The sequence below is a fragment of the Dipteris shenzhenensis genome, chromosome 4, assembly GCF_047967505.1.
Source record: "Dipteris shenzhenensis isolate YYH24624 ecotype China chromosome 4, Dip_SZ_1.0, whole genome shotgun sequence".
Classification (NCBI taxonomy): Eukaryota; Viridiplantae; Streptophyta; class Polypodiopsida; order Gleicheniales; family Dipteridaceae; genus Dipteris; species Dipteris shenzhenensis.
The window spans coordinates 60,479,175-60,501,365 of record NC_141599.1 but is presented as its reverse complement, the minus strand read 5'-3'; positions in this window follow the sequence as shown (position 1 = coordinate 60,501,365).

Here is a 22,191-nt window from a genome sequence, read left to right as displayed (position 1 = left end):
TCTGAATGATACACAATGGAAGGGAAAGCTTAGGAAGCCACCTGTGCCGGGTCCAATTGATCCAACCTTGGGATCAATTGTCTGCAAGCATTGTTTGGAAATCCCAGAGTGTGTTTATCAATGCAGTGCTATCATATATTATTGCTTGCCTCATGAAAGAGCGAAGATGACAAGATGTGCTGTGCATGTTGGGTTCCATGACCATCCTGTTGAGAAAGGAAAAAGTCGTGCAAAGGAATTTCTAGTGGATGATCTTGTTTCAATGCGTGCTAGGCTAAATGCAAATTCATCTTGCAAAAACATTGAGGTCTCAGTTACACAAGACCTTATGATGGATATGTTGCTTGCAAAGGAAGGGGTTGCTATGGAACCTCTAGATTACCAACAATTTGAAGAGGTTTTGGATACAATCACACCAATGACACAAAGGAGAAGGCTTCAGAGAATAGTGCAAAGTGCAAGATGTGATGCTAGAGGAGGAGATGGAATACTGGGTTTGAAAAAGAGATGCAAATATCCATATGTGCAAAGTATCTTGTTTCCTGGGTAGTTGCAAGATGAACAACAACCACATATTTTCAACATGTCGACCATTGGTCTAGGATCATGGGTTGATTTGGTGAATTGAATGTGGCCAGGAGGTAGCCTTGGATCACAATGGGTGCATTTTGACCACGTCCATCGAGTAAAAGGATGGTCAACTATGGGTGCTCATGTGTATGACCCTTACATAAGGGAACTCTTAACAATAGCTATATGTGAATTCAAGGTGGAAGATACCCATGCACAAGTGCAATTTTGGAAGCTTTTGAATAGTCAGATGGAGAAGAATGGTTTTGAACCACCTGAATTCCGAGGATTCATGGCAGATGGAATTGGCTTTCTATCCGCACAGTTTACAATGGTGGGCCTGAAAATGTAATGGAGGGTAAAGAAAGGACTTGTGGTTTTCACTAGGAGATGAGCATGGTTGAGCATACCAAAAGATGCATTAAGCCACAATTTCACGAGGAGCATAAGGTTCTATGTAGGAAATGGAGGGAGGCAATGACAGCTACTTCTGCAGATCAATGCAAGAGAACATTGACCTTGTATTGTTCTCCATTGCATGTGAAAGAGGGTGAGTTGCTAGCACTCCACACATGGTTGGCTTGGTGGGATGTTAGAGTCAACCAATGGGGGGGAATGTTTTTGCAGCAAGAGAAAAATTCTGGGTTTGTTTCTACAATAAATCTTTCAGAGACAAAACACTCTAGCATGAGAGCAGCACATGGGTATGCAAGACACATAACATTGTATGAAGCTTGTGCTGCAGATCTTGCAATGAGTGTCCTTCAGAGTGCTCACTATAATGCCTTTTTGAATGGAAAACACTCCTGCCGCCAAAGTTGGCCGAACCGCCAAAAGGAATGGGGCTCAACCGCCCACGGTATTCGAACACAGGACCTGAAGACAAGTTCACGCAATGCTCTAAGGTGAGCTAACCAAGGAGGCGGATCGTGGGTATTACTTATATTATCCCCTCACTTGGTTATATCTCAACCCTGCTTCTCTGCACGCCCAAAAGATTCCTTCGTTCCACAGTCGATCTGTGGATTCGAACCCGTGACCTGCTAGTCGAGGAACCGTCGCGGTAACCAAGCAGCCAATTACCCGGTTTGTGTAACCAGTGCAGCCACCTTAGCTATAAACTATCTTCGTCCAAACGGCAAAAGAGGGTCGGCCCCCTCGTCGGCTCGCGACCTGCCTCCCCACCACCGGATTCGAACCCTGTACCACCTGGCTATAGGTCAGAACCCTTCACGGCCCGGCTAGCCACCCGGGCCGTGGCCTTGCTTGCTCTATGAGGTGTACCCTAAGCTTATATAGAAGCTTTTCGCTTCTGGGCTATGGCGCACCCGTCGCCTCCATGCACACGGCGGATCGGCTACTTGGAGCGTCGCCTGTTTTCTCTAGACCATGGAGCTTCTACCGCCGCGGAGTGATCAGCCATGAAGCTTGTAGTCGAGCGGGAGAACGCTTCTCGTGGGTTCCGTCGGCTCCGTCGAATTTCAGCACGAACTTCCGTCAAGGCCTTCTAAGCTCCGTCGAGCAGGTGCGTACAAACGAGGACTCCGACATTATCGTGGGCTCGGCTACGTGATCGTGTCGCGGGGGTGCTCCCTTGTACCAAGGAGCTCCTTGAATGGAGCCCTAGAGTCTCTAGGCTGAGCCTCCCCGTCCGAAGCGCGCGGAACTACAGTTCCGTCCGCTTCCGTCGGTGGGAGACGAAGGCTCGAGCGATCTGTTCTCTGGGGTCTGAGCCTCGAACGATCTGCCGCTTCGTCAGGGAGTTCTTCGGGAAGGTTCCCAGGCCCCCACGAAATCTGGGACCAAATGATCCCCTACGTGAGCCACGCTGCTCTCTGCATTGACGACAGAGCCTCCTGAGCGAAAATGGCGACAGTCATCCCGACTTCCACCTACTCCCGTTCGCAACGCCCTTTGGTGGGCTGCTTCCCTAAGCCAAGGGGAAGCCCTGGCTTGAGGTGTAGCCCTCACCTTCACCTGCAGACAGTAAGCTTATCGAAGGGGAGGGGAGACGAACAAAACCCACACAAGAACCTTCATGACTACGAACACCAAAACAACGCTCAGAGAAAGGAGATTTGGCATTCATATAAGAAGGAGACCCTGTGGTCAAAACGCCACAGGGCGGATTACAAAGCTTCAGAAAGATGATCAAAAGCTCACACTCTCTCAGGATTTACAAGAGCTCCCAGCTCTGCATATGCTCTTCCAGCTCTCAACTCTACCATTTCGGTCTGAGCCTTCTTGCTGCTGAGTCCTGCGTGTGTGCGTGATTTTGTATTTTGGAGGGAGTCCTCCTCCTTGGCTCCAACGTCCAGCCGCCTTCTTCAAAGCCTCATTTCCTCCTTGGTACCTTCTCCCCAACAGTTACCTTGGGGGGCCAATCAATTCAAAAATCCTCCCGTTTGAATTGAGCCCCCTCAAAGCTAAGATTGGGAGTTTACCTCACCATGGGCTGCTCCCCTAGGTGAGGTTCAAGGTTGTCAAGGGTGGTCATCCCCTTGACCCACAAGAGGAAGGATGTCGGGTCCATGGATAAAAGAGGGGCAGACTGAGGTTCTGTCCCTTGTCAACGGGCCACCCGTTACATTCCCCCCCTCGTTCTCTTGCTCTCTCGCTTCTTTGGAAAGGGGTGTGATTCATTGTAGCCGCGCACGATGTCCACAAACCGCCATAGAGAAGGTTCCGTCCTCCATGAGTCTTCACTTGAAGGCTGCCCCTTCCAGTGACAATGGTACAACCTGTTAGGCCCGAACTGATTCGGTCTATCTCGGTGTGCCATGATGCTCTCAAGGTCTTCACCCTCTCCTCGATCCATCACTAGAGCCGGACCTCTATTCCTCTGCTCACGGTCTGGATCATCATCTTCTTGAGCACCTTTCAACATAGAGACGTGAAAGGTGGGATGAATATGTAGATGGGGAGGAAGTCGTAGACGGTAAGCCAGCTTGCCTACCCTCTCGAGGATCTCGTATGGCCCGTCATACCTGCGCGCAAGACGATCCGTGATCTCCTTTGGCATGCTGAACTGCTCAGGGTTCAGTTTGAGGTAAACCTTCTCGCCAACCTCGTACTCTACATGCCTCCTCTTCCGATCTGCAAACTTTTTCATCCTGTCTTGAGCTTTACCCAGCTGCTCCCGGGCAATCTTAAGCCTGGTTATCCACTCTTCGTGGAAGGCTCCTCCTGCTGGAGCTACTCCTCCCGCAGTAGGTAGTACAGCTGCTTCCCCTGGAGCTAAGGGCTGATACCCATAAGCTAACTCAAAGGGGGAAAATCCCATAGAGGAATGCTGCCAGCTGTTGTAGCAGAATTCTGCTGCATCCAGATGCACATACCAATCAGTCTGGTCTCCCTGAACATAGTGTCTGAGAAAGTCCTCCACAAATTGGTTGGTCCTCTCAGTTTGTCCGTCAGACTGAGGATGGTACGAGCTGCTAAATGCGAGCTTTGTTCCGCACATGGCAAACAGTGTACTCAAGAAACTGCCAGTAAACCGCCCGTCTCTGTCAAACACTATTTCCCTTGGTAGACCATGGTGTTTTACCACGAACCTGAAGAAGAGCTTTGCTGCTGCTGGGGCATCCAGTGTACCCGTGTATGGGATGAAATGGGCCAGCTTGGTGAGTCTACATACCACTACAAAGATACCCGTATGTCCTCCACTGTTCGGTAGACATGTGATGAAATCCATGGAGGCACTCTCCCATGGTTTTGTCGAGACGTCGAGTGGTTGAAGTAGCCCCACTGGCTTCATCCTTTCAGCTTTGTCCTGTCCACAAATGTGGCATGTCCGTACATAGGCATCCGTATCTCTTTCCATCAAGGGCCACCAGAAATTCCTTGAGAGTAACTCAAGAGTCTTTTGCTGTCCTGGATGGCCTGCCCACTGTGGCTCATGATGCTCCTGGATCATTCTCTTTCTCAAGCCTCCTATACATGGAAGGTATACTCTCCGCTGCTTGAAATAAATGATCCCATCACGTACCTCTATGTGTGGCCTCTTTGCGTCAGTCCCGAGTAGCTTTTTGGCAAGCTCATCCTCTCCATACCCTGCTTTGATCTCCTCCAAAACTGTGGATCCCTACAGAATCTGAACTGCAGCTAGATAGGGAACTCGGGAGAGGGCATCCGCTACCACGTTCTCCTTACCGGGCTTATACTTGATGTCGAAGTCGAAGCTTGCCAGAAAATCCTGCCACCTAGCTTGTTTGGGGGATAGCTTGGGCTGAGTCACAAAGTAAGATGTTGTGACATTATCTGTGAACACAGTAAATTTGCTGCCCAGCAGATAGTGCTTCCAAGCTCTCAAACAATGAACTACTACTGTCATCTCCTTGTCATGAGTGGGGTAGCGGGTTTCTCTATCAATCAGCTTCCGACTCTCGAAAGCTATGGGGTGCCCATCTTGAAGGAGTACTCCTCCTATAGCAAAATCAGATGCATCTGTTTGTACCTCAAAGGGCCTCTCGAAGTTAGGAAGAGCTAGGACGGGCTGGCTACTCATGGCTTCCTTCAGTTTCTGAAAAGCACCTTCATGCTTGGGACCCCACTTCCACGGTGTATCCTTACGGGTGAGATTAGTGAGAGGGGCTGTAATCTCACTGTACATGTCAATGAAAGACCGGTAGAATGAGGCTAACCCGTTGAACATCATGTACACCCTTTGGGGTAGGCCAGTCTACTATTGCTTTCACCTTGCTCTCATCCATCATAAGTTTACCTTGGGTCACCTTGAATCCCAGAAAATGGATGGTCTCTTTGGCAAAGTCACATTTGCTCTCTTTCTTGCTCTCAGCCTGTCGAACACTTCTCTTAAATGCCTTACATGCTCTTTGAGAGTCTTGGAGTAGATAAGAATATCATCCAAATACACGACAATGCATTCATCTAGGAGATCCCTGAAAATACCATTCATGAGTGTCGTGAAGGTTGCCGGGGCATTGGTTAACCCGAAGGTCAAAACCTTCCAATCAAACGACCCATGCTTGGTTCTCATGGTGGTCTTCTCCACATCAGCTTCTGCGATTCTGATCTGATGGTACCCTGATCTGAGATCTATCTTTGAAAAGTACCTTGCATGTACTAGAGAGTCAAACAACTCCCGCATGTTGGGAAGGGGGTACCGGTTCTTGATGGTGACTTTATTGAGAGCCCGGTAGTCTACACATAGACGTAGATCTCCTTCCTTCTTCTTCACAAAGAGCACGGGTGCTCCGTATGGAGATTTGGAGGGCTGAATGAATCCAGCCTCTAGTAATTCCTGCAACTGCACCTTCAGCTCCTTGTTCTCTTCCTGGGACAACCTGTAAGGTGCCTTGGCTGGAGGGTCTGATCCTGGATATATCTCTATCCTATGGTCAATCTCCCTTTTTGGGGGAAGCTCCTTTGGGAGCTTCTCAGGTAAGATGTCCGCGTACTCCGCCAGTAAATTCTGCACCTCCTTTGGTACGTGTCCTTTGGATGGGGCTGAGTTCTCCTCATGCTCTTTGATCACCACAAGGTAAGCTTGCTGTCCTTTTCTTACTGCCTTTTTCAACTGCATAGCTGAGAGGACTTGAGGCAAAGGCCCTCCCTTTTGCCTTGAAGCTTTGACCACCTCCCAACCGCCTTCTTTACAGAAAACTAACTGTTCATCATGGCTGTTGATCAGAACTTTGTTGGCCCTCAACCATGTTTGCCCAAACACCATGTCAAAGTCATCCATCTCGACTATGGAAAATTCTGCTTTGTGAGAACAACCTCCTACTTGGATGCTTACCCCCTTTGCCACTTTGACAACTGCCTGTCCTGGGGTGTTCACTGTCTTCATGACCTTCCCTTTGCTGATCTCAGCCTTCAGTCCTATCTCTTTAGCCTTCTGGGAGGTGATGAAATTATGACTGGCTCCGCTGTCCACCATAGCCCTCACTAGGCGTCCATTCACTGTAGCAGTAATGAACAACAGATCTGCAGCTACCTGGTCTTCATTCATAGCTCCTAGAAGCTGAAGAGGGGTCATGGTCTGTGTGGGCTGCCCGTTCTCAGTTTCCTGGATGATCTGAAGTGACTGTCTCATGGGGCAGTCCCTGGCAAAATGAGCTCCAGTACATATATAGCAGCCACTCCCTTTCGGGGCTGAAAGGCTGGATGAAGCTTTGGCTGACCCCACACTGCTTTTGGGCTAAACATTTGGGCTGAACAATACCTATTTTACCTTTACCTTTTTGGGTCGCAGTAGCTTTAGGCTTGGCCTGCTCAGTTGGAACATCTCCCATGGGTCGGTACTTCTTCTTTTTAGAGCCAAACCTCTTGAACTTCTTCTTTTTGAATGGAGGTATCCCTTGCCCACTTGGCTTGGACTTGGCTGGGCCTTGTCTCTCTCCACCGTGTTGCTTCTCTTGCCAATCGGTGAGGCGGTCCGCTACCTCGTAGGCCTCCGCCACGGTCTTCACATGCTCCCTCATGAGCTCATCATGCGCCCAAGGCCTTAGCCTTTTGATGAAGTAGTACAACCGATCGGCCTCACTCATCTCCTTGATTTGTAGCATGAGAGAGGAGTGAGCTTTGATGAAGTCCCTTAAGGTTCCGGTGTGCTTGAGACTGTTCAAGGCATCCCGGGCCTTCCATTCGATGTCAGAGGGTAGAAACTATAATCTCAACCTTTGTGAGAGTTCATCCCACGTGGAAATCGTGTAGGTGTTGCGGTGGGTCCTCTCATCCTCTTTGTAGTTCCTCCACCAAAGCTTGGTATCATCCACCAAATAGGTTGAGGCATGGAGCACTTGCTCTTGGGGTTCGGTGATCTTGGCAAGGGAAAGGTATTGCTGCATATCATATATAAAATTCTCCAATACCTTGACTTCCCGTGCGCCCGTGTATGGTTCGGGCTCCTTGAGTTTGATCCGATGCTTCCCAAGTGGTCCAGCTCCATCATCCTTGATCAGCTTGCTCATCACATGGGCAAGCTCTATCTTGGCTTCCGAGAGCTGCTGCTGTAGCAGCCCCTGGCTGGTCTGCAGCTCTGTTAGAGCATGCTCTATGGCCTCAAGCCTCGCTTCGTGTTCACGGAACTTGATTTTAGTTCTGCTCCTGGTATTGCTGGGCTCAGCTCCTGCTATTTCATTTGAGTCATCCATGAAAATGACCTCTAAATGAGCTGAACTGTCAGAACTGTTAACTCCTATCAAGCTGATACCTTCAGGTGGGACTGACTCAGCTCAGTCCTTCAGCTCTGATACCACTGTCACGAGGGCAAAGTTCCACTCCAAACTTTTCACTTTTTTCTCCTGTTCTTTGCTCCCCGGTTTGGTCCCCTACCGGGATCCCCAAGGTATCTACATGACCTCTCGGAGCTGCCACCGGCTTTCTGGCTGGAACCCCTACTGGACTGGATGTCCTTCACCTTCACAAACCTGATTGAATCCTCCTAGTGCTCAAAAGAAGAGCATGGACCGCCTGCCGGAGGTTATGGTATTGAAATCCCCTTCTCTCCAAAACCGATTGCTAGATCTCCGTGAAGTGCCACAAGTGTTCCAGACCTGCTCCAGAAACTCAGTGTGAGAGGGGGAACACGCTTGTGAAACCTGCTCTTCAAAACTCCTTCAGAGGCTAGTCATAACTAACTAAACTTAGTTAGAACTAAGTTTAGTAGAACCGCCAAAAGGAAGCTGGCCCTGCCGCCAAAGTTGGCCGAACCGCCAAAAGGAATGGGGCTCAACCGCCCACGGTATTCGAACACAGGACCTGAAGACAAGTTCACGCAATGCTCTAAGGTGAGCTAACCAAGGAGGCGGATCGTGGGTATTACTTATATTATCCCCTCACTTGGTTATATCTCAACCCTGCTTCTCCGCACGCCCAAAAGATTCCTTCGTTCCACAGTCGATCTGTGGATTCGAACCCGTGACCTGCTAGTCGAGGAACCGTCGCGGTAACCAAGCAGCCAATTACCCGGTTTGTGTAACCAGTGCAGCCACCTTAGCTATAAACTATCTTCGTCCAAACGGCAAAAGGGGGTCGGCCCCCTCGTCGGCTCGCGACCTGCCTCCCCACCACCGGATTCGAACCCTGTACCACTTGGCTATAGGTCAGAACCCTTCACGGCCCGGCTAGCCACCCGGGCCGTGGCCTTGCTTGCTCTATAAGGTGTACCCTAAGCTTATATAGAAGCTTTTTGCTTCTGGGCTATGGCACACCCGTCGCCTCCATGCACACGGCGGATCGGCTACTTGGAGCGTCGCCTGTTTTCTCTAGACCATGGAGCTTCTACCGCCGCGGAGTGATCAGCCATGAAGCTTGTAGTCGAGCGGGAGAACGCTTCTCGTGGGTTCCGTCGGCTCCGTCGAATTTCAGCATGAACTTCCGTCAAGGCCTTCTAAGCTCCGTCGAGCGGGTGCGTACAAACGAGGACTCCGACATTATCGTGGGCTCGACTACGTGATCGTGTCGCGGGGGTGCTCCGTTGTACCAAGGAGCTCCTTGAATGGAGCCCTAGAGTCTCTAGGCTGAGCCTCCCCGTCCGAAGCGCGACGGAACTGCAGTTCCGTCCGCTTCCGTCGGTGGGAGACGAAGGCTCGAGCGATCTGTTCTCTGGGGTCTGAGCCTCGAACGATCTGTCACTTCGTCAGGGAGTTCTTCGGGAAGGTTCCCAGGCCCCCACGAAATCTGGGACCAAATGATCCCCTACGTGAGCCACGCTGCTCTCTGCATTGACGACGGAGCCTCCTGAGCAAAAATGGCGACGGTCATCCCGACTTCCACCTACTCCCGTTCGCAACGCCCTTTGGTGGGCTGCTTCCCTAAGCCAAGGGGAAGCCCTGGCTTGAGGTGTAGCCCTCACCTTCACCTGCAGATAGTAAGCTTATCGAAGGGGAGGGGAGACGAACAAAACCCACACAAGAACCTTCATGACTACGAACACCAAAACAACGCTCAGAGAAAGGAGATTTGGCATTCATATAAGAAGGAGACCCTGTGGTCAAAACGCCACAGGGCGGATTACAAAGCTTCAGAAAGATGATCAAAAGCTCACACTCTCTCATGATTTACAAGAGCTCCCATCTCTGCATGCTCTTCCAGCTCTCAACTCTACCATTCCGGTCTGAGCCTTCTTGCTGCTGAGTCCTGCGTGTGTGCGTGATTTTGTATTTTGGAGGGAGTCCTCCTCCTTGGCTCCAACGTCCAGCCGCCTTCTTCAAAGCCTCATTTCCTCCTTGGTACCTTCTCCCCAACAGTTACCTTGGGGGGCCAATCAATTCAAAAATCCTCCCGTTTGAATTGAGCCCCCTCAAAGCTAAGATTGGGAGTTTACCTCACCATGGGCTGCTCCCCTAGGTGAGGTTCAAGGTTGTCAAGGGTGGTCATCCCCTTGACCCACAAGAGGAAGGATGTCGGATCCATGGATAAAAGAGGGGCGGACTGAGGTTCAGTCCCTTGTCAACGGGCCACCCGTTACACCCCCTCCCCCCTTCCCCCCCCGCCAGTCCCCCCCCCCCCCTCCCCCCCTTCCGCCAGCCCCCCCCCTCCCAGGCTTCCCCCCCCCGCCCCCCTTCCCCCCCTCCAGGGGAGACTGTCCCAGCCCCCCCCTTCCCCCCCGCCCCCCTTCCCTCCTCCTTTCCCCCCTCTACTCCGCCTCTCCCTCCCTTCCTCCTCCCTTCCCTCCAGCCCCTCCATCCTCTTCTTGTCCTCCCCCCAACCTTTCTCTCTCTAGTTCCTCTCTCTTCAAAATTTTTTAAAAAAATCTAGATAAAGAATTAATCAAAAAAATTTGCAAGTACCTGGAAAAAGTTTGTAAGTTTGCTCTTTCTTGCTCTCTTGCTCTTCCTTCCTTGCTTTCTTGATCGTCCTTGCTTTCTTGCTTCAATGAATGAAATGAGGGGAGAATGAATGAAGAAGGAAGACTATATATAAGAAAAATTAGGTTTTCTTCCTCCTCTCCTATTGGCTTTCCATTCCTCCCCTCTCTCCTATTGGCTTTTCATTTATCCCCTCTCCCATTGGCTCCCATTACTCCCCCTCTCCCATTGGACCCCCATCCCTCATCCCAATCTTCCATTAGCCCTCCCCCCATCCATCCATTTCTTCTTCCTCCCCATTGCCACCACTCCCATCCCACATTTCCACCACATCCCATACTCCTCCCATTTCCCAAAGTCCCATATTTCCCCATCTCACCCTCCTCTTTTTCATCCCCTATTAACTCCCTCACTCATTTCACTCCCTTATTATCCTACTCCCCTATTCCCTTCCCCTCTCCCATTCCATTCTTCCCTCCCCACTCTCACTTCCACTTCCCATTACTCACTTGCCATTTGAAAACTATTAATATATTATTATACTATTTTTTATACTTATTATCATACACCCCTATTACTTCCCTCTCCCATTCCACTCCTCCCTCCTCACTCCCACTTCCACTTCCCATTACTCACTTGCTATACACATTTGCAAACTATTAATATATTATTATATGATTTTTTATACTATTTGCAAACTTACATGTGGGCAAAATCACAGGTGTCAAAGCGATCCTATTGTGGTCATACAACAACTGTGCTTTTATTCAAGGGTGTATTTATCCTCATCAACAAGCTTATTTACTCAAGGTATGAAGTGCATAATTTGTGCACTAGGTGTTTACTTTGTTGTATCAAAATTGTTTGCCACACACACACACATATACACATACCGAGAATTTTCTAATATTATTGCATCTACATTTCTCCGATGGGCACAAAACTTTGTACACGCCTCAACCTAGGTTGTATTGACTTGCATACAAAGTGGTGCACCCATCCCATAAGTACTTGTTCGGATAACACACCTCCAAACGTATTTTATGACGATTGTGCATAACACTAGGACCAAAATGGTGTATCATGTGAGATCGACTATGCAAAGCATATCCAATGGACACAAGACTTTGCACATTTCTCAACCTAGGCAGTATTGACTTGTGTGCAAAGTGGCATCCCCATCCGATAAGTACTTGTTTGAAAAATACACCTACGATCGTGTTTTTTGACGGTTGTACATGACACCAAGGCCAAAAACAGTATTTAATACTCAATCTACCATGTAAAGCATATTCGATGGGCACAATACTTTGCACGTGCCTCAAAAGTGGTGGTATGGTATTCCATGCAAACTGGAACACCCATTCAATAAGTATTTTTTAGAATATCACACCTAGGACCATGTTTTTTATTGGTTGTTGTCCATGACACTAAGGCAAAAACGCTGATTTATGCTTAATCAACAATGCAACACACATGCGATCATCACACTACTTTGCACACATCTCAACCTAGGTATTATTGACTTACATGCAAAGTGGCGTGCCCATCCCATAAGTACTTAGTCGAATAACACATCTAGGACCGCATTTTTTGATGATTGTGCATGACACTAAGGCCAAAACAGTGTTTAATGCTTGTTCGACAATGCAAAGCATATTCGATGGGCACAATACTTTGCACACACCTTCAACTAGGTGGAATTGACTTACATGCAAACATGCACGCCCATCCCATAAGTGCTTGATCGAATAACATACCTAGCAGCGTGTTTTTTTATGGATGTGCATGACACTAGAGCAAAAATAGTATTTAATGCTCGATCGACCATGCAAAGGATATCCGATGGGCACAACACTTTTTGTACGCCTCAACCTAGGTGGTATTGAAATGTTCTCAAAGAGGCACACCCATCCGATAAGTACTTGGTCAGATAACACACCTAAGGGCGTGTTTTTTTGCGGATGTCCATATCACTAGGGAAAAAATGGTATACAATGCATGATCGACCATGCAAAGCATATCACATAAGTACTTGATCGGATAACACACCTAGCAGCATGTTTTTTTACGGATGTGCATGACACTCAGGCAAAAATGGTATTTAATGCTCGATCGACCATGCAAAGCATATCCGATGGGCACAATACTTTTCCTATACCTTAACCTAGGTGGTATTGAAATGTTCTCAAAGCAGCACACCCATCCTATAAGTACTTGGCTAGATAACATACCTAAGGGCATGTTTTTTTGCGGATGTGCATATCACTACGGGAAAAATGTTATATAATGCATAATCGACCATGCAGAGCATATCCGATGGTGACAATACTTTGCACGCATCTCAACGTAGTTGAAACGGACTTGCGTGCAAACTGGAGTCCCCATCCGATAAGTACTTGTTTGATTAACACACTTAGGACCGTGTTTTTTCATGGTTGTGCATGACACTAAGGCAAAAACGGTGTTTTATGCCTGATTGACAATGCAAAGCATATCCGATGGGCACAATACTTTGCACACACCTTTAACTAGGTGGAATTGACTTACATGCAAAGTGGCACACCCATCCCATAAGTGCTTGATTGGATAACATACCTAGCAGTGTGTTTTTTTTTACGGATGTGCATGACACTAGAGCAAAAATAGTATTTAATGCTCGATCGACCATGCAAAGGATATCCGATGGGCACAACACTTTTCCTACACTGCAACCTAGGTGGTATTGAAATGTTCTCAAAGAGGCACACCCATCCAATAAGTACTTGGTCAGATGACACACCTAAGGGCGTGTTTTTTTGCGGATGTGCATATCACTAGGGAAAAACGGTGTATAATGTGTGATCTACCATGCAAATCATATCCGATGGTGATAATACTTTGCGCGCACCTCAACATAGTTGAAACGGACTTGCGTGCAAAGTGGAGCCCCCATCCGATAAGTACTTGTTTAATTAACACACTTAGGACCGTGTTTTTTCATGGTTGTGCATGACACTAAGGCAAAAACGGTGTTTTATGCTTGATCGACAATGCAAATCAACTCCTAATGGAATACCGTGACTTCCTAGCATGGTCATACAAAGAGATGAAAGGAATTTCACTAGAAGTGGCAATACACACGATACCTATAAGGGAAGGTGCTCACCCTAAGGTATGTGGACCTTATCGCACAAATCCTAAATATGGCACCATGGTTTATGATAGCTAGAAAAACTACTAGATGCCAGATTCATCTACCAGATAGAGCTCAGTGATTGGGTTTCACCCATTGTCATTGTACCTAAACGCAACAAGAAGCTCAAAATATGCGTAAACTTCTACATGTAGAAAGAGAATATGTAACACAAAGTTGTATCACATTCTCTTTCTGCATAAGCTCATGTTGGCATAGAGTCAACATAGTCGGTGAAAAGTTGCCGTAGAAATTGCATCGTATGCCCATGCGCAGAGATATTGGGAGTGACAGAATCATTCTTATTGCCTGTTGATGCAAAATCGTCACTAGGAAGTGACTGTGTGGTCAAATACCACTTTCGTTAGTTTTACAGACTTACCTTTGTGAGGCAGAAGTTGTGTTTTTTGCAGTGACAAAATATTTTGCAGTGTTCTGTAATGGCGTCCGATACTCTTTCACAGATTGTCACTAAAAAGATTGACAAGAACAACTTCCAAGCATGGAGGTTTAGAATGAAGAATTTCCTTAAGGGAAAAGGCTATTGGGAGTTCATTACTGGAGCTGAACAAGAACTAGTTATTCCTAATGTTCCAAACCAACAGGAGTTGCAGGCATTTAAAGGATGGCATGAGAGAGCCAAAAAAGTTATGTACTGGCTATCTATCAGTATTTCAGATTCTATGATTGTGCATATTTAGGATGCAAGCACGCCGAAGCAGGAGTGGGATACCTTGACAAAAATGTATAGCACAAATACGCAAGCCAAGAAAATGCAGCTCAAGTAGGAGTTGCATAATGTGCAGAGAGAAAATATGAGCATCAATGACTACCACATGAAGGTGAAGAAGATTGCAGATGCATTTGCTTCCATCGGGTCGACAGTGGAAGATGATGACTTAGTTTCTGTGACCTTGAATGGTCTAGGAAAGGATTATGCACAGTTCCGGACATCCATTGCCGTCCGTGAGAATTTTCCTAATTTTGGGGAGTTGATTGCTCTTCTAATTTCTAAGGAGCAGAGAAATGGTGGTACATCCTCTTCAGGAGGAACTTCAAAAGAAACTATCTTCTACTGGAAGAGGTGGAGGCAAAGGTAGAGCAGGCCAAATCTGGAGGCCGTGGTAGAAATCAGAATATGCAGCAAATTCAAGAAAACCAATCCTATGGAGGAGGACGTGCTAACTTTAGAGGCAGGGGGAGCCAAAGAGGTCGTGGTGGATGGGAGAGAGGCCAAAATGCAAACAACAATGTTGAATGCTACTTCTGTGGTAAAATGGGTACATATGGCTAAAGACTGCTATAAAAAGTAGAATGACATCATGATTGGAAAATTGCAGCAAGGCAATTATGCATCCTCTAGTAGACAAAGTGATGACAGAAATGAGCATCTGTTTATGGTGCAGCACATGACCAATTCTATGACAAGTGCAGAAGAAAGCAATGACATGTGGTTTGTTGACTCAGGTGCATCAAACCACATGACAGGTCATGTAGAATGGATACAGGATGCAAGGAAAATGGAAAGACCATGATTTGTGAAGAGTGGTGATGATAGTGCACATCCTATTGTGCAGATTGGTAAAATTTCTTTGTCTATGCAAGATGGGAAAAAGAAATACCTATCTGATGTATTTCATGTCCCGAATATCACCAAGAACCTGGTTTCTGTTGGTCAAATGGTTGAGCAGGGCTTGCAGGTCAGATTTAATCCTCGTGGATGCTTTGTTGAGGACATGAAAAATAAAGGTCGGTTGATAGCAAAAGGGAAGAAGAAGGGCAGGATGTTTACATTGGATGTGGACATGCCTGAATTGAGTGCAGCAATGTTTGCATATGGGACCGATGTAGTTGCAGATATCGATATCTGGCATAAACGCATTGGTCATGTTAATGTACAGTGACTTAAATTAATGCAGGCCCAAAATATTGTTGCAAGATTGCCTAAGTTCAAGGTTGTAGAAATGCATAAGGTATGTGAACTCTGTCAATTTGGAAAACAGGCAAGGAAACCATTTCCTAGACATGTTCAAGAGAGTAAGAGGCCATCGGAATTAATCCACTCTGATGTGTGGACTACTAAAGCTGCATCTATTGAAGGCTATCATTATTTCGTCGCTTTTATTGATGACTACAACAGAAAAGTTTGGGTGTATTTTATGAAAAAGAAAAGGGCAATGTTTGGGCATTTCAAAGCTTTTAAAGCTATGGTTGAAAAAGTAATAGGCTTGCAAATAAAATGCCTAAGGTCAAATGGAGGGGGAGAGTACCTCTCAAATATGTTTGCAAGGTTCTTGTAGGAGCATGGCATAAAGCAGCAATATTCATCCAGACATACCCCACTCCAAAATGGACTTGCAAAAAGGAAAAACAGGCATATTGGAGAGGTATCTCATGCCATGCTCAACGAAAAGTCCTACCAAATCATTGTTGGGCTGAAGCAGCTGCTACAATAGTCTACATAATGAACACGACTTGCACTACAGCAATACATGGCATGACACCAGAGGAGAGGTATAGTGGTAGGAAACCAGATATTTCTCATTTGAAAGTTTTTGGTTGCATTGCCTATGTTCATGTGCCAGATTAGTTGAGATCCAAGTTGGATCCAAAAGCTGAGAAGTGCATCTTTATTGGTTATTCTCTACAGCAGAAAGGGTATAGATGCTATAACCCTTCTACTCATAAGTTTACAGTGAGTAGAGATGTTGTTTTTTATGAGATGAGCAGCTGGTATAAACCAGTAAATGTGATTGATGATGTAGCTGCACAAAATGATAATGTTGCACAAAATTCACCGCAGTAATCACAAAATATTAGTGGACCTATAGTGTCCTCTAGCAGTGGTTCACATACTTTGCCATGGACAGGCAGATTGAGATCAGGAGAATCTCCTGAATGCAGGTCACTCTTATGTGGATGGTGAATCCAGTGGCTCAGAACAAAGCATTGATTATGAGTTGGGTATTCCTTCTATTGTTACACCTAGAGTAAGGAAGACCAGGGATGTTTTGAGAGCAGCTGGTAGTGAGCCTATTTTGCACAAGTCTACCAGAGCTAGGTATCCTGTGGATAGACTAAAATATGATGGATTTACAGCCATTCACTATGCCTATATGGTCAAAGTTATACAAGAACCAGAACCCACTTCTTTTGAGCAAACCATGGGAAAAGAAAAATGGGAGAAAGCCATGGATGAAGACATGGATGCCTTTGAAGCAAATGCTACATGGGAATTGGTGCCTTTGCCTAAAGACAAGAATGCAATTGGCTGCAAGTGGGTTTATAAGGTGAAGCACAATGTAGATTTTTCTGTGAACAGATACAAGGAAAGATTAGTTGTCAAGGGGTATGCACAGACATATGGCATTGATTATGAAGAAACATTCAGTCTGGTTGCAAGGATGGCAACCGTAAGAGTAGTCATTGCTATGGCTACATCAAAGGGATGGTCTTTACATCAGATGGATGTAAAGAATGCTTTCTTGCATGGTGATTTGCAAGAACAAGTCTATATGGAGCAGCCACTAGGTTATGTTCATGCTGTTCTTGTTCATCCTGAGTTTGTTTGCAGGTTGAAGAAAGCCTTGTATGGCTTGAAGCAAGCACCCAGATAATGGTCTAATAAGATAGGAGGCACTATTGGTTTTCAGATTTCCAAGGTAGATTTCTCACTTTATGTGAGAAAAACAGAGAAAGGTATTATGCTGCTTGTAGATATTGTTGATGATTTGAACATCACAGGTGATAGTGATGAAGATATCCTTCATGTCAAAATGCTATTGAAGTAGAAGTTTGAGATGAAGGACTTGGGAGAGCTGTGTTACTTTCTGAGCATTGAGGTGATTAGATCCACAAGTGGGATATGGCTGTTACAAAGGCAATATCGATTGGACATGCTATCCAAATATGGGATGACAGGCTATTTCTGTTCCTTTGGAGCAGAATGTAAAGCTGAGCGCAGATGCAGGTGAACTTCTGGAAGACCCTACTATGTACAGATGTATAGTAGGAAGTTTGATCTATATGACTATTCCCAGACCAGATTTGAGTTATGCTATTGGGTTGGTAAGTGAGTTTGTGCAGGCTCCAAGGAAACCGCATTTGGAAGTGGCTAGACGCATACTGAGGTATGTGAAGTCCACATTGCAGTATGGACTATTTTATGAGACTAGGGTTCATATATAGTTGCCACTTGCAGCCAATTGCATTCTTGTATTTAGGCAAAGGCACCAATTCCCATGTAGCATTGCTCTCAAGGCATCCATTTCTTCATCCATGACTTTCTCCCATTTTTCTTTTCCCATGGCTTGCTCAAAAGAAGTGGGTTCTGGTTCTTGTATCACTTTGACCATATAGGCATAGTGAATGGTTGTAAATCCATCAAATTTCAGCCTATCCATAGGATACCTAGCTCTGGTAGACCTACGCAAAATAGGCTCACTAGTAGGTGCTCTCAAAACATCCCTGGTCTTCCTTACTCCAGCTGAAATGACAGAAGGAATACCCAACTCATCATCAATGCTCTGTTCGGAGCCACTGGATTCACCATCCACATAAAAGTGACCAGCATTCACATCAACCATGGGCTGATCTACTTTCTCTTTTCCTTTCCGTGATACCTGCATACCATTATTTGCATTGCTTTGAGGAGATTCTCCTGATCTCAATCTGCCTGTCCATGGCAAAGTATGTGAACCACTGCTAGAGGACACTACAGGTCCACTAATATTTTGTGATTGCTGCTGTGAATTCTGTGTAGCATTATCATTTTGTGCATCTACATCATCAATCACATTTACAGGAATACCAGCTACTCATCTCATCAAAAACAACATCTTTTCTCACTGTAAACTTACGAGTAGAAGGGTTATAGCATCTATACCCTTTCTGCTGTAGAGAATAACCAGTAAAGATGCACTTCTCAGCTTTTGGAGCCAACTTGGATCTCAACTCATCTGGCACATGAACATAGGCAATGCAACCAAAAACTTCCAATGAGAAATATCTGGTTTCCTACCAGTATACATCTCCTCTAGCGTCATGCCATGTATTGCTGCAGTGGGAGTCCTGTTCATTATGTAGACTACTGTAGCAACTACTTCAACCCAATAATAATTTGGTAGGTCTTTTTTGTTGAGCATGGCATGGGATACCTCCTCAATGTTCAACTCCAGTAATGAACTCCCAATAGCCTTTTCCCTTAAGGAAATTCATCATTCTAAACCTCCATGCTTGGAAGTTGTTCTTGTCAAGCTTTTCAGTTACAATCTATGAAAGAGCATCAGACACCATTACAAAACACTACAAAATATTCTGTCACTACAAAAAACATAACTTTTGCCTCAAAAGGGCAAATCTGCAAAACTAATGAAAGTGATATTTGACCACACAGTCACTTCCTAGTGACGATTTTGCATCAACAAGCAATAAGAATGATTATGTCACTCCCCATATCTCTGCGCACAGGCATACGATGCAATTTCTATGGCAACATTTCACCAACCTGCAGAACAGTGGTCGCACGGCAAAAACAAGGCACTTTTCTGAGTGCCTGCGGAAAACTTCCGCCAACCAAACTGGCCCTGAAATGGCCTCAAGTCTCAGCTAACTAAGGTCGCATACTAACTGAGCCACTAACTAGAGTACATAAAGATAGCTGTCATCCAGCTATTATTCATAGGCGGTGTACCAACCGCATCTGCAGCTAACAAGTCGGTGACATAAATGCACAACGATCACCCTGGCATATCACGAGTGGAGTTGAATATCTCAACAGGGATGTCCAACTCCTCAATTGGTTTTGGTGATTGGGGCAATGTCATTTCTCTTTCTTGTAGTTCTTTTTTTATGATTATAGCCAATAAGTGTGGAATTTTACATTTTTGGCCTGAAGAACCATCGAGTTTCTTTGTAAAGAAGATGACAAAGTGCTGGACCCAGTCTTGTTTTAGCTTCCTGCTCAGTAAGACAAATGTGTAGAGTGAAAGGGTCCAATTCTTGCCGCACTTAACCCCCAAGATTGTGCATAGGAATTGTGCTGCTTCCTTGAGGCGATGGTCAAGGATTGTATGAAGCAATATGCCGTCTCTATGGATCAGTGTGCCCTTGGTGAGGAGAGATTGTACTTCGATAAACCTTGCATCAGCAAGCCGTTTAGGGTATTGGACACCTTGTGTTGGCAGTGAGAAAGCCCTTTGAATGACTGTACTATCGAGGATAATATTGAGTGGGCTCTGCTGTACAGTGATTGTACCGTACTTGCCAACCGCTGCATTGCTGGAGTAGTAAGAATGGAGAAAGTCCTTGATGTATTTGGTCATGGTAGGACTGTCCTCCAAGGATTTGAGGCTCTCATGCAAACTGCCTAGACCTCGTTGCTCTAAGTAAGATGTTGCTTCCTGCGAAAGAGCATAAGTCGATGTGGGTGGCTAGACAAGTTCCAGTGACTGGGCCCCATCAATGGCTATGTAGGCCGGTGGTGATTGGGGTGGCATTTGTTCTACCTGGTCATGCACTAAATCCTATTCGGAGCTATCACTCTGGACCATGAATGCCTGTGGTCGCCGTGGTTGAGAGGATGTAGATGGTTGCAAACTCTGGAGGGGGTCTCGTGGTTGAGGTAGTGGGCTCTTTCTACGCATCCTCTTTAGTGGCGGCAGCTTTTCTGAACCTACATCCATGTGCATGTAGTGTACCATTGATCATTAGATTGATTGGCATGCCGGTATGACCTTTCTGTGTGTGTGTGTGAGAGAGAGATTTGATTTTTATACATGCTTTGAGAGTGTGGAATGAAAGTGTGTGGTACAATTATTCATGCAATCATCTATGTGTCTAAGCAAAAGCGTGTGAGTGCACGTGACCTAGTAGCTAGGTAGGGACTAGCTATATGCTTTTTTTTGCTGGGATTTTCATAGGTAGCTAGAACTCATTCATGACTTCTAAGCCCTAGGTAAAATCAATTGATGCTACCTATATGTGCGAAGACGTCCATATGCAAGTGAGTGCTTGTGATACAATCTAATCCTAACTCAGGAAGACTTGGTTTCCCAAATCTTCATTTTTGTCGCGGATGGCTTGTTTGTTGATGTAGTAGCGCTTCAGTGGGCTCTCGTTTATTGTTGTGTTGAATTGGACTCCATCCAATGTTTCTAGCAGTAATCAGTGGCCACAATGATGTAGCGTGCCTGTGTTCCTTTTGCTATTGGATGTATGGGACCCACATAGTCAATCCCCCATTTTTCAAATGGTTTTTGTGCAACAACTGGTGTTAGGGGATTGAAGTCTTTGTGTTGCACGGTTTAATACTACATTGACATACATCATAGCCTTTTACATATTCATAGGCATTTGCCCATAGTGTTGGCCACCAGTAGCCCTGCAGTAGCCTACGAGGAGAACTTTTCTTGCTATGGCTTCCCCTTGGAAGTGTCCTCTTGCAATGCCTTCATCGAATTCACTCGGGATTGGCAATATAAATCTTCTATAATAGCCAGCATGTCCCATAAAGACCTGTACACCTTTAAAATTTGTAGGAATTCCATGATGATTTTGATTTTGTCCATGTCAGTTGCAATCCCATGTTGAGAGACAATGTGTTTCCATGGGTGACCATGAACTGGCATTTTGTTGGATTTAGGGAGATGTCATACTCCCTGCATTTGATTAGTATTGCTTCAAGACATTTGAAGTGGTCTTGTTTGTTTGAATGGATGCACAAATCATCCAAGAATACCTGTAAAAAATTATTTAGGAATGACTTGAAAGCTGTGAACATGACTCACTGGAATGTGGCTGGGGCATTACAAAGGCTGAATGGCATGACTCTATATGCAAAAATACCCCATTTTGTAGCAAATGCTATTTTTGATTGGGCTTTAGGAGCAATTTTTGCACTTGGTTATAGCCAGTAAATCCATCCAAGAAGCTATATATTTTTGATCCTGCCACCTTTTCCAACACTGTTTCTGTTAAGGGTAGGGGATAGTGATCCCTAATTAACACCATATTAGAGAATTTGGGAAAATCTTGATAATTTGGGAATTTTCAAGGGGTTGTAATTATGTAACATTCAATGTTTTTCATTGATTTTTCCCATAGATTTGGTAGTCCATCCAAATCTCACAAATGTGCATGGTTTGCATCAACATAAATAAAATGTCAAATGTTGAGGTTTCAACCAATGCATGGTAGTTTTTGAGGGGTTGCAATTACAATGCATTGAGTGCACTCCATTGACTTTCTCACTGGATTAAGCCATGTATATGAAACTCATAGTTTGGAGTGTGAATGTTCTACATTAGCCGAGAAAAAAACATCATATGTTTGAGTTCAACGAAGCATTTTTTGTCTCTTCTCGAAAAAAGATGGTGTTCAAAAACACCATTTTAGTTTAGTTGGAGAAAAAGTAAGAATGCAACACTAGTCCTTGATATTTTGTCAAGTGTGCAGAACTTGCAACCACAAAGCAATGGTCTACAAAAAAAAAGATAAAGTAAAAAGATCAATGTCATACCTTCCAAATATTTGTCAGTATTCAATTAAATTATCGTTGTGCAAGGAAAAAAAAGTCATGCTTTTCAAGTACCTTCACTCCATTGTGGAGTCAGCATCAGAGTTGGAATCTATACTATGAGACAAACTAGATAAAGCTCGCTTGTATGCAAT